Below are 13,029 nucleotides of genomic sequence, written 5' to 3'. Positions count from 1 at the left end.
TGTAAAAAAATGGCCACTCTGCCCATTATTACACAAATTTCTATATGCTAATTTATATGTATAGATGCTTCCTTATAAATTAAGATAGTGGTCAGGGACTCATCAGCATTGCATTTTGCAGTGTGTCCAGCTATCCTTTGAGCAAAGTTTTTAAAAATGTAAGTTGAAGGAATGGGATGGAAGGGGGCAGAAGATTTGGGGCTCAGTTCCAAAGACCCAGGTTTGGGGGCTCTAGGCCTCCCCTAGCAACCCCATGCAGCTTGGTTCGTGATGTCATTCCGGTATCATATGTAGTGATTCAGCTGCATTGCTAGAGCTTCCCACCATAATTAGTCCTCTTGCCATAGCTCAGGCTAATAGCTCACCTCTTAGCTTTCGGCAAGTTATAAAATGGAAAATCTTAGTTATGGGAGCTTCACTGCATGGTGTGTTGTAATTTTTGTCCCTGAGTCATACAGCAAGAGCTTTTTTATAATATCTCGTGTTTTCTCTCCCTGGAAATGATTACATTTTGAGAGTCCCAAAAAGACATTTGAGATTAATTTCCCAGTAAGGGATGAAGATGCTGCAGACAACACTCTTCCACCCAGCATGTGAACGGGCTGCAAATCTTCTGCCTGTTGAGTGGCGTTGGCATAAACACACGCCGCATCTAGGACAAGAATGCAATTCCATGCAGCCCGCTCTGGACAATATAGGAGAGAAGTTCCTTACCATGTAAGGAATGTACATGTTTGATATAAGGGAGATGATTCAAGAAGGCAAAACAGAGTCTGTCTTCCCAGAAAGCAAGAGCAATGGGTGTCAAAAAGTATTCTAGGAAAGAACTGGGAAACAGTTTCTCGTGCAATGAGCTGATAGTCAAAAGTAAAACAGACACAAATCAGTCCAACATTTATTATCAGACTCCAGCAATTTAAGGGAAAATGTTGTGCAGAACATACCCCAAAGTAAGCAAATCAGATGAAAAATATGTACTGGTGCTGCTAAGTACATTTTCTCAACAGACAAGAAGAACAAATATCTTCTTTGTAAAATGTGTTTTATTCCAATCTCAGTAAACGTAGATGGGCATCCCCATCTTTAATGGTTCAGCCTACATACCTGCCAGTAAAGCTCCATACTGCCAAGATTTGTGATGCAGTATGTACACCATGTTGAGAACTTGCTTGCAGTGCCAATGGTGACTTACGATCAGGCTGGAGTCAGCATAAGCCCTGTGGAGATGCATGTCAATCCAGCAGCCAATTCCCATCCAGACCAGCTTTCTTTAGCACTACAGACAAACTGGCATTCAACGTTAGCAGCCATGTGCAGAAAAATAAGGTAAACCATGAGCACTTTGCATGAGTGAACAAACAGAAACAATGGAGGATGACTTGCATTTGTAACTCAGCCATCCTAGATAAAACTTTGAGAACGGGGCCTCATATTTCCTCAAACTCAGTGTTTTTCCATGGAGGAAGCTCACACCATCAACTGCAAGTCATCACATGATAAGCCACAGAATGATGAGCCACCCAGTGGTGGCCAGGCACGTGTGAATCAGCCTGAGCAAGTGAAGACAATAATGAAATAGATTAGTAATGATCTAGGGTTCCTGGGTTGTTGTTTTTTTTAAGAAAACTGATTGAAGTCAAATGAGTCATTTAGGAGTGTTATTTGTGTTGATTCCGGTAGCTGGTTCCACTTCTGGTGACTCAGAAGTGCCTTAGTGCCACTACTTCTGGGTGAGGTGCCCACCTCAAGTGGCAAAAGTGCTAGAGGCAGTGTTCTGCCTGTCCCACTGCTACCAGCAGCAGTGGTAAGAGGGAGGCATTCCAACGTGTGGTGCTGTCACTCGTCTTTCCCTCCCCTGGGTTAAGAAGCTGAGCAACAACACCTTGAGGAGCACCCCAATTCCCACTAAGTTCAGTGAAGGCCAGGATGTGGGGGCATCGGAAGTGGTGAGGTGTGGCACTGGTGGGACAGGGGGTGCCAATTTCCGTTTTGTCTCAGTGGCCACCCCTGCTTAACCTTGCTGATGCAGTCGCCACTGAAACAGATCTCACCTAGTTCCTGTCTTTCCTTACTCCTTTAGGCCATCTTCTTTGTGAACAAGTCATGGAAAGTCACTCTTTGTTGATGAAACAAATTGCTGGTCTGACTTCTGGTTTATTTCTTGAAACATTTACCGTACTTTTCCGTGTATAAGATTAAGGGGGGGTTTACTTTAAAATAAGGTTAAAAAACTAGGGGCGTCTTATACACAGTTGTGCATAAGCCCATTTTCTAAATTTGGGGTCCCCAAAAGTAGGGGGCTTCTTATACATGGGGGCATCTCATACACGGAAAAATATGGTATATGTCACTTTTAAGAGGTGAAGTCCTCTTTTGGTGACAACTTCCAGTAACATATGACAACAACAGCAACAACAATATTGGTGGTGCCAAACCCCATAAATCGCTGGCCCCCTCTCCTAGGTCAGTCCCCTGGCCCCCTGCCTCCACCACACACTCATCAGAGCCCTGCTAGTCCCTGACAGCCTGCCTTGATATATCCATTTGGCAACATGTTTTACAAAGGTTCCTCTCCATCTACTTGAAGCAAAGGCTTCTATGGCTTGGTTACATCATGATGGACAAGGGAAAACTCAAAGCTGTTGAGGTGAACTGAACCTCTATTGTTCTGTATCCATCATAAGGGGCTGTGTTTCTGCCACACAGGGCACACAGAGTGTTTTCTTGGCCGTCGGGCAAACTCCTGGTTATTTCTTGGTTTACCAGCCTCACACTTATAATAATATACAATTAAACCAGGATGCACTTCCTCGTGGCTCCTTTGACTCCTAAAATGATAGCCCAGAATGCAATGCAAGATGACATAACTACACACACACACACACACACACACACACACACACACACACACCTGTGCTATATGGCACATATAACTTACATGAATATAGTTTCAGCCATACCACAAATTAAATGTTGCCGTGATTCTCAAATTATGTTCTATCACGCAAAAATGGTGAATTCTCTTAGGTCAAGGCATATGGTTTCTAGACAAGGAAAACAGGAATGGAAGCCAACTCTGCTAGGGAATCTCAGCACTAGCCCTTTTCTCCATTTTCGACGCCATTTACTTACTCAAGGAACCCAGGCAATGTTTTCTCTGAACTGCTCCCCTATTATTCTTCATTTCCATAAAAAATAATAATGCTGGTTTATAGTATTTTTTCGAGCTTTCATTGCAATAGCAGTGCATACTTTCCAGTGTGACCTGGCACTATTATCTCACCTGGTTTGGAGGTGTGTGAAGTTGTGGTTTTTTTAATGCCTCTCTTCATTCCCTGACTGCTATTGTGCCATTATTTTTACCACCCCACTTCCCATCAGCTGACAAGTTGCTTCTTTTATTGCCAAAAGCTCAGCAGCCTCCTTCCCTGGGCCTGCCTCTCAGAGCCAGGTTGCTGCTGAGCCTTGCCCTCATTACTCCAGTATACATGGTGCATCCATGTTCCATAAGGGAACAACCAAGATGCTTTCAAAGACAGGCATTTTAGGGAGCAAAAACTGTGCCATACACTGTATTTCCGTCCCTGAGAGCTGAAGCAGTTTTGATTGTTTTCCGCCTCTGCAAATGTGGTTTTTTTGAAAAGGGTTTGATAAAAGAACACTTGGCCATGCTAAGGGAGTTGACACCTACTGGCTATGTTTCTAAAAGGTTAGTAGAATACCAAGATATCAATCAATTTTTAGTAAGAAGTTTCTTTTGTGATGGATTAGCCAAGCTCTTACTGGGTTTGTTTATGGCTTCTCTGCTAATGTTGTCTTTGTTCCAGCGATCACCATTAGAAATAAGGTTGCAGTCAGGGTTGCTCTGGCTTAACCTAAAGAAAGTTGCACAATATTTTCACTGGCATCTACTAGGTCCTTCCTAACTGAATTTAGAGTTGCAGGCGTGTTTGTGTGTGTGTGTGTGTGTGTGTGTGTGTACACACACATGATGATGATGACGACGACACACACACACACACACACACACAGTTCATACCAGCGCCCTGGAGTTTCCTACAGCGAATAAGGGGTGCAAGGACTGCAGTTACGCAAATAGGATATGGCATGCGTCTTTCAAACTGTTCCCCATGACCAGCTGGATTGTTGCATCCCAAAAAAAGCAATGTTTTCCCACAGGGCAAAGGTTGTCCCCCTTCTGCTCACATGTATACTGAGAAGAACATTATGTTCCAGTGCACTTGCTAGAAGAGAATTATGGGGCTGCTGGCCCTAAGGGATGATCATTAAAATGCCTTGGTACTGAAATGTTCTCAGCCGCTTTGACGTCTATGAAAAGCCACATGGGAAGGGTCACACTTCCCTGTGAAACAGTTTCACCTTAGGAACACAAGACAAGCTGGCTTGGCTTTTCCTGTTGTCATTTCCTCAATATTATTAGCTTACCTCCTCCTTCCAAAAACACCTCCACCGTTGGTCCTACCAAACATCTATTATTGTCTTTTACTGATCTGCTATTTTGAGGCATACCACATCCTTTTAATGGGAAGTACAAAGATCAAAACAAATCATAAAAGTGGTTAGGCCAAGATATTCAAACTAATCAGAAAGACAGGCAGAGCAAAAATAATAATATTAAGAAGAGAAGAAATGGAAGAAATGAGCTAACAGGAAGGGTTTGAAGCCCAAAGAGTGCTTTCCAACTGAAAATAAACTGAAAGGGCTAGGTTTTAAAAATTACTTTATCAGCCCATTCTTCCACACATAAACACACAAATATCCTGTCTCAGGCTCAAACCAGAAGTGAATGGTTCATCATATTATTCCAGCTCCACTCACATATAAAATGTGAGGCAGCCTTTAACAAGAACCATTTGCTCCAAGAACCTTCATTTGTTTTGGGCCCAAATAAGTACTTACCACAATCAACGCTAAGGGGAAATGAGATTCAAGAGAAGGGGGGAGATTCACAGTCCCTCTCCCACATGCTCCTTTTACTATTCAAACTTTATATGTGAGTGGGCCAGCCTTGAAAAAAAGAGATGTGTTATCTGTAATCACCACACTGAGATTGACCCTCACACATTGGCTCCTAAGCCAAGACATATGACCAGATAAATAAATGTTTCTGATTTGGGAACTTTCGGGAACAGATCCTGACAGAATGGACCCATTGCTTCTGAGATGCCAAAGACTGAATTGTGTCCTAGGAATTCAAAGTAAATTAAGCTGAGGAGAACTGCTGTTGTGACACTGGGACAACGGGAGGCGCAACAGTCAAGTATCAGTGATCTTCAGATAATGAAGTCCATTGTCTGGCTCACTATAGAAAGCGCCTTTAGTGAATAGAGGCAAAATGTGAAGGAGTCAGTACACTCCTCAGACCCCATGGTAAGAAAAGGGACTCCTGTGGCTAAATACCGCCCTCCCATGGCTGAATTTCAGACTCTGTCAATAATTGCTGGAGTTAGCGAGGTCTTTGACAAGGCAGCAAAATGGGTCCTGTGAGGGAGACGAAACGTCCATCAGATAGACATTTTGAAAAGCACGTCATCTGTTCCTGCTGAGGTCAGAAGAAATAGATGACCAAGGCTCTCTTAAAAAAATATTTCTTCTTAGGGCAAGGTTTCCTATCAAGGCTAACCATTTGGACCATCAGGGCCTCAGGAGCAGTTTAGGCACTTTATTTAGGACAGAATTTTAAAGACCCAGATTTGTGTGAAGGTTTGGTTGTCAGGTAATTTCCTAGAGATGGTGCTGTTAAATTTAGATGTTCAAAGGCACTAAGCAAGTACTCTGTTCCTCCAACAGTCTTCCCACCCATCTTCATTCCCTTCCTGTGCTGGGGCAAATGTAGTTTTACTAGCCACAGCAGAGGTCCTCCAATCTTCTACTTTATTCTACTTTATTCTTAGCCAACCTCTTTTGATGGAAAAACTACAATGGGTATGTACATGTGTGCTCCATTCCTAGTTGAACAATAGAGCACCCAGCCAAAAACACAAGATCCTCCTTTTGAAAAATATGGGTCTTATTTTCCCTTGGAGAGTGTTGTACTGATTGCAGGAAGCTAGCTATATAAAATGAGCTACCTAATGACACCGTCATCCCTGTCAGCCAACCTAGCACAAATCGACAGGAATCAGATGTACTGCACACACACCTGATCTTTAAAGTAAGTGCTATGCATCTATCCCTGTAAGTAATGCCATGCGCATAAAGGAGCATCAAGCACGTCTCTGGTGTATATTTTTGCAAGCTAGTGTTGTGGCCAAGTTACCGCATTCCGCTATATTTAACTTTCTGGCCCTTTATCGTGTATTTGGAGCTTGCCGTTCAGAATTTGTGCAAGCATTTATATCACCATCTCTGCTTCAAAACATTTCCCAAAATACCCTGATTACAGATCTGCACCGTCTCTTGATAATTTGCCTTGCAATGTGGCAGGGAGTGGCTCTGTTTTCAGTAGGGTAGGTCTGGCTGGCAGTACTCTCCATGCCACCTAAGACGCTGACTTCAGTTCCCAGCAGTTGGGACTCTGCTTCTTGGAATCTGCCTGACTCTTTTGGTTTCATGTGTTTGGTGGTGACCAAACTTCCTTACTTTGATTTCTGTACCAAGACAGGAGTTCTAGAAATACACACCACTTTTTTTTTTTTTTACATGACGCAGGTAGGTCTATTCTTAGATACAATTGCACAAGTCTGTTCAGCTGACTTTGTTCTGCTAACATCCTTGTCCACACCTACCCTTGTAAGTTTGTGACTTGGCTAGCAGTTTCCTAAATGGAACCATTCAAAAGTTATTAAAGTGCAGCCCTCAATGAAACGACAGTATCGCTAAGTCAACTTCCAGGTCTAATTCTCCCCCCCCCCCACCGCCCTCCAGCTACTACATTAATGGGACCAGATTTTACACCTCTATTACTTTCTCTTTGAAGTAAGGGAAGAGGATGCATTGCTATAAATACCAAATTAAAATTTGTTCCCTGTTAAACCCCAAAGCGAAGGATATGAGCCAATCACAACTCAAAAAAGAAATATTATCCTATCTACTCACTGTGCTAAAATTAACACATATTAACGCTGCAATATTGGTTTACCCTTAGGGTCCTAACCATTAAAACACATCAAGGAAATAACTTCATTTCTCTTCCCCCACCCCCAACCCAAATTTTCTTTTTTAGCAGAGGCATTAAAAAAATTCTAGTGCACCTTCCTCCTCTTCCAGGCCCCAAAGAGTGTCACACACCATATATGTAAAAGTAATTATGGTAGCATAGAAAGCTGCCTTCTATCATACCTTTAAAGCACATTAATTCCCTACCCCTCAAAAAAAAACCAGGAACTCTAGTTTATATCCTGTGAAGGGTAAACTACAGTTCACAGAATTCTTTGGGGGAAGCAATGTGCTTTAAAAGTGCATTCAATGTATGGTGTTGATGTGGTCGGATAGTCCATCAAACTCAGTCTTCTTTGGCTCCAGGGTACCAGCCCTACCTGCAGATGGTAGGGTTTATACCCAGGACCAAGCTACCACTGAGTGATGGCCTTGCCTCTGGGCAACATAAAGCCTATAAAAACATTACAAGCATTGTAATGCAGCATACATTACAGCATGCATCTCCTTTGGTGGCTAAGTATGAGCATGATGACTTGGAGTACAGTATTTTAAGGCAGGAAATTGTATTCGGCGCTAGATTGGGAAGTGGTGTGTTTCATATGGCTTGCTTCCTGCACCTGGCAACAGTTCTTTCGAAGCCTTCTGGGCAGGCACCGTGTCACTGTTGCATCTCAAACACCCCTGGCACTCCACTGGAGCTAAATAACTGGTTAGTAACAGCAACAGTTGCAGAAATCCAAAACGTCTACAGTCTATACAGCCGTCGTTTAAACGATTTAATAACAAACAACAGGGAAACGTTACAGGAAGTCAATGGGGGCATTAAGGATAGGTTACAAAAATGTAATCTAAATTTGGATGGATGAAGCTATTGAGCAGCAAAGAGTCCTGCAGACATGTCTCTGCCCCTAGTCCACTTTCCCATACAGAATATCCTACTGGGTGCTCTATATATAGCTGCTACAACATTGGTTCTTCATATATAGCTGGCTAAAGCACATGCATAAGTTTAATCCACTTGACTGCTGTCTGATTTCAAGATTCATACCCTTTGAATTGGGAGACTTATACACTTTTTGAATTGGAGGATATTCCTCACTTCCTGCTGGGGGAGAATAGCAATTCAGGATTATTATTATTATTATTTTAAGTGTGGGAAGCTGATTACTAGCAGAGCTGATTACTAGCATGTCATCTGGGGCTCTTGGGAACATGGATTCAGCATTCCTGAAGGAAACACATGAGACATGTCTCTGAATGCCAGTCGCTGGGAATCACAAGTGGAGAGAGCGCAGTTGTCCTCAGGTCCTGCTTTTGGCTTTTCCAAAGGCATCTGGTTGGCCACTGTACAAACAGGGTGCTAGATTGGATGGGCCAGTGGTCTGATCCAGCAGACTCCAATTGCATTCTTGTGACATGTAGCAGTAATAATAATAATAAGAAGAAGAAGAATAAATTATTAGCCCGCCCATCTGGCTGGGTTTCCCCAGCCACTCTGGGCGGCTTCCAACAGAATATTAAAATACATTAGTCTATTAAGCATTTAAAGCTTCCCTAAACAGGGCTACCTTCAGATGTCTTTTAAAAGTCTGGTAGTTGTTTTTCTCTTTCACATCTGTTGGGAGGGCGTTCCACAGGGTGGGTGCCACTACCGAGAAGGCCCTCTGCCTGGTTCCCTGTAACTTGGCTTCTCGCAGTGAGGGAACCACCAGAAGGCCCTCGACACTGGACCTCAGTGTCCAGGCAGAACAATGGGGATGGAGACGCTCCTTCAAGTATACTGAAGAAGAAAATATTGACCTTTCATCAGAGCATATTGCATCTTGTCGAGCCATTAGAAATCCTCATACCCATCCTCCACACAAGCTGAGTTCAGCAAATACACCAGCTGCCCAAATTCCAGGTCCCACATTGCTTCTTTCTCTCCATTGCGTTGAAAAGGTACCATTCCTTTCATGTTTAAAAAAACTCAAACATGTATCCTACCCTTCTCCCAATAAGCTGAGAGTAGTGTAGCCGTAATTGTGGCTCTCCATAGACCTTTCAAATTCAACTTATGCAATATAACCACAGGGAAGACATTTGTACAAATACATTCATACACCTCCATGTTGTTAGTTCTCATACTCCCCATAGGAAAAGGCTACAGTGTTTTCTTTAAAAATTAGTCTACACATTTAGATAGATAGATAGATAGATAGATAGATAGATAGATGATAGATAAATAGATAGATGATAGATAGATAGATGATAGATAGATAGATAGATAGATGATAGATAGATAGATAGATAGATAGATAGATAGATAGATAGATAGATAGATAGATGATAGATAGATAGATAGATATAGATAGATAGATGATAGATGATAGATAGATAGATAGATGATAGATAGATAGATAGATAGATAGATAGATAGATAGATGATGATAGATAGATAGATAGATGATAGATGATAGATAGATGATAGATAGATAGATAGATAGATAGATGATAGATAGATAGATGATAGATAGATAGATAGATAGATAGATAGATAGATAGATAGATGATAGATAGATAGATAGATAGATAGATAGATAGATAGATGATAGATAGATAGATGATAGATAGATAGATAGATAGATAGATAGATAGATAGATGATAGATAGATAGATACATGATAGATAGATAGATGATAGATGATAGATAGAAAGATAGATAGATGATAGATAGATAATAGAATATTGTGCCTGTGCAAACACAATCACTTTTAATATGAAATGCAGCTTTTACATATATGCACATTGTGCACATGCCTTCGTGGGAAAATAAGCATGGTTTTTGTTATTTCCATTCCTGCAAACTGAGCGGAAGCTATCAAACAGATCTGATCAATTTGGCTCACCTACCCACTATTTGCACAACAGCAGGCTGTAATCCTATGCACACTTACCTGGGAGTAAACCCTATTGTCATAAGTGTGACTTATATTTGAATAAACAGGCACAGAACTGTGTTGTTAAAACACTAGCATCAGGACAAGTGCATAAACGCCATTAGCACATAATATTTTGATGCAACCAATGGAGTCCACTGATTTCAAATGGATTGCTGTCAGATTTTAACTGGTTTATGGATTGGGCTTTTACTCCTTATTTAAGAGCTTTAACGTTATTTAAAACACTTCCCACTACGTTGGTGTGAAAGTGCTGTACAATACATACAAATTCTAGAAGCACTATAAATGAGCACCCTCAGAGGACTAGCCATTGCCATGGGGCCAAAGGGAAAAAGGAAATTCCATAACACAGGGAGAAATTGATGGGTGGTGAGATACTCTGAGAGAGCCCTTTCTAGCTATTCATAGACTACCCCCAAGGTATGCGTGTGGCCTTAAAATACCTCAAGGATCCAGTCTAAATGTCAGCAATTGTACTATCCTCTGTTCACATTCAAAGCAGTGACCAGAATATGAAAACATATCCTTCCCTTGCTTAACCACCCAGTTTTCTGACAAAAACAGTGTATAAGGCAATTTGCTCTGCTTCTACCGGTGCTTACTAGAATAGGTCAACCTAGAATATCTTGAATGTATTAAAAATGGGTTTGTGGATTTCTGCAAGCAGATGCACCCAAAATCCAAAATGACAGGCTACCAGATACACATGACCATGGCCTTTGAAAACGTCGAGAATAGTCTGTTCCCTGAACCTGGACAAGTTGTGAATCCCAAGACTGCCCATGGGAACCAGACATATTTGAAGACCTTTGCCCTTGGTGTCCCTTTTCAGATTCAGAGAGAGAGAGAATGATGAGACAGCTTCCTTGTAAAACATCAGACATGATTAAGTGCGGAATCTGAATACTTGAAGAAGAACGCACTTAGGAGACAAAGAGTAAACAAAAAGTGAACTGTAGGAGCATAACCCTAATATTATGAAATCATAACTTATGTTCAAAAATAAAAAGTAAATAGCAGCTAATGTGCTAAAACTACTATAATACCTGATGATGATGCATGTTTTGGTATTTAGTTAGTTTATATGCTTCTCTTCTTCCCAAGGGAGCCCAATGCAATGTATAACATAGTAAAAATACCACCATTTACAACAATACGTAAACCATCTAAAAACTACAAGATTAAATCAACAGCATAGCACAGCACCAGCACTGCTTGATTTGAATCAGATTTCTTTTTCTCCTGAAAGCCTGGGCAACTACAGAGCTACAGAGACACCCCACCCCACAGGCTATGGCTTTCAAGAGGTGGCCAGTCTCAAAGCAAACACCAGTAGGAATTGGAGAAGGCACTTACAAGATTTCTTAGCCTACCTTTCAGCAACAAGAACCCCCAAGGTAGCTTAGAACATGGACATAAAACACATGTGGTTCCTTGAATGGAACAAAGCTAGAAACTGTTGTAATCTAACAACAAACATGTTGTGATTTAATACAGGAAGCCTCCGTCTTTAATAACCTTCCAGCTTTTTCTCTCTCACTTCCTCTCTGTAGCCGGCCACAGCCCTTCACTCCTTGTTCCTTCCAGCCCATCACTCCAACATGGGCAGCCATCTTTTCCCCTTGGAAAGGACAGCATGTGCTAGCCTTGCATTGTTCCCATAGGCATTCTGCCCCTAGGAAAACCATCGGACTGCTGTAGGCAGCCAAGCCACCTTGGGGTAAAGTAACATCCAAACCAGCCCAATTTTTAAAGGAGCCATGCAACTAGCCACTAACTCTAGGGGCAAGTAAAAATTCCTTCCAGTAACTTCCTACCACATCACACTTAAGTACACAAAAACAGCTCGGCTGGTTTTAAGGACAGGCTTCACACCAAAGATATCACTGGGTTTCATTTAAATCTATCTGGCAGGCAAATGATAAATGTAGAAGGAGGCCTACTGCTTTGTCTTGGCAGCACAGACACAGTCCTCTTTCTCCAATACCACCACCTTACAAAAATCAGAAAGTTGCCCTGACACTATTTTACAAAACTGTTCAAGAAGTGACAGATGGTAGGTAGATTCACTTTGAAAGAAAACCCTTTTCTTTTTGAGATACAAATACACTCATTTTAGAAAAAAAATGGGTGGTCCATTACGTAATTATATCATCATACCATGAGAGACCTGAGCTAGCTGGTACATTTTTTTGTGGGCTAGTTAAAATGGTTGCTTTAACTTGAATACATACCACAGTGGTGCACATCAGAGCATATGACGGGGTGGGGGGTTTTGGGTCAGGATGAAGCTTTCTCTTATAATATACACTGCTAATGAGTAGATATGTGATATGTTCACACAACAAGGATTTTTGCTCCTTCCACCGGAATTAATTCCCTAATCCATGAATGGGCTTCAGGGGGTATGTGAACAAGGTGCAAAAAACCTGAATTTTCCAGTGCATTAAAATTGTGTGCAAAACTGTGTGTGTGTGTATTTATGTGCAGTTTTCTGAGGTCCCTTGCTTACATCAGATTCTCAAAGGGGTCTGTGACTCCAAAAAGATTGAGAATCACTGCTATAAACTAACAAACCAATCCATACCCTCTTTCCACTAGCGAGTCTGGGGTTTGGATTGGGTGGAGGTGTCAGCAGGGGCAGTCAGGATTGCTTCCTAATTTACTGTGGTCTATTTCCAGCTGCTCAGAAAAAGTTTCTTTGCACATGCAGCTGAGACAACTTGAGCTCCTATTTCTTCCATTGATGTTATCAACTCTGTTTTTACTTTAGTTTAGCTTTCGTTATCATGTGAAAAACAATGAGGGGAAATGTTGTACAAGTGTATCACTTTGCAACCTTGAGGAGTTAAAACCTCCAGGCTATGTGAACATGCGATAAACTGGCTTCTGCCCATTAATCCTACAAAAAGTATGCTATTGTTTGGGAGTGGGACTATTTGTTTCTTCAGTTGGCTGATGTTTT

The 13,029-nt window shown here is 41.6% G+C and overlaps 1 long non-coding RNA gene across 1 annotated transcript in view; it reads right to left on the bottom strand.

Moving 5' to 3' along the window:
- LOC114591089 (uncharacterized) overlaps window positions 1–13,029 on the bottom strand; it is a 99,450-nt gene that overhangs the window by 30,139 nt on the left and 56,282 nt on the right. The gene's annotated exons all lie outside the window — the stretch shown is intronic.

Source organism: Podarcis muralis, chromosome 2, assembly GCF_964188315.1.
Source record: "Podarcis muralis chromosome 2, rPodMur119.hap1.1, whole genome shotgun sequence".
Classification (NCBI taxonomy): domain Eukaryota; kingdom Metazoa; phylum Chordata; class Lepidosauria; order Squamata; family Lacertidae; genus Podarcis; species Podarcis muralis.
This window is presented reverse-complemented; position numbering and strand designations above follow the sequence as displayed.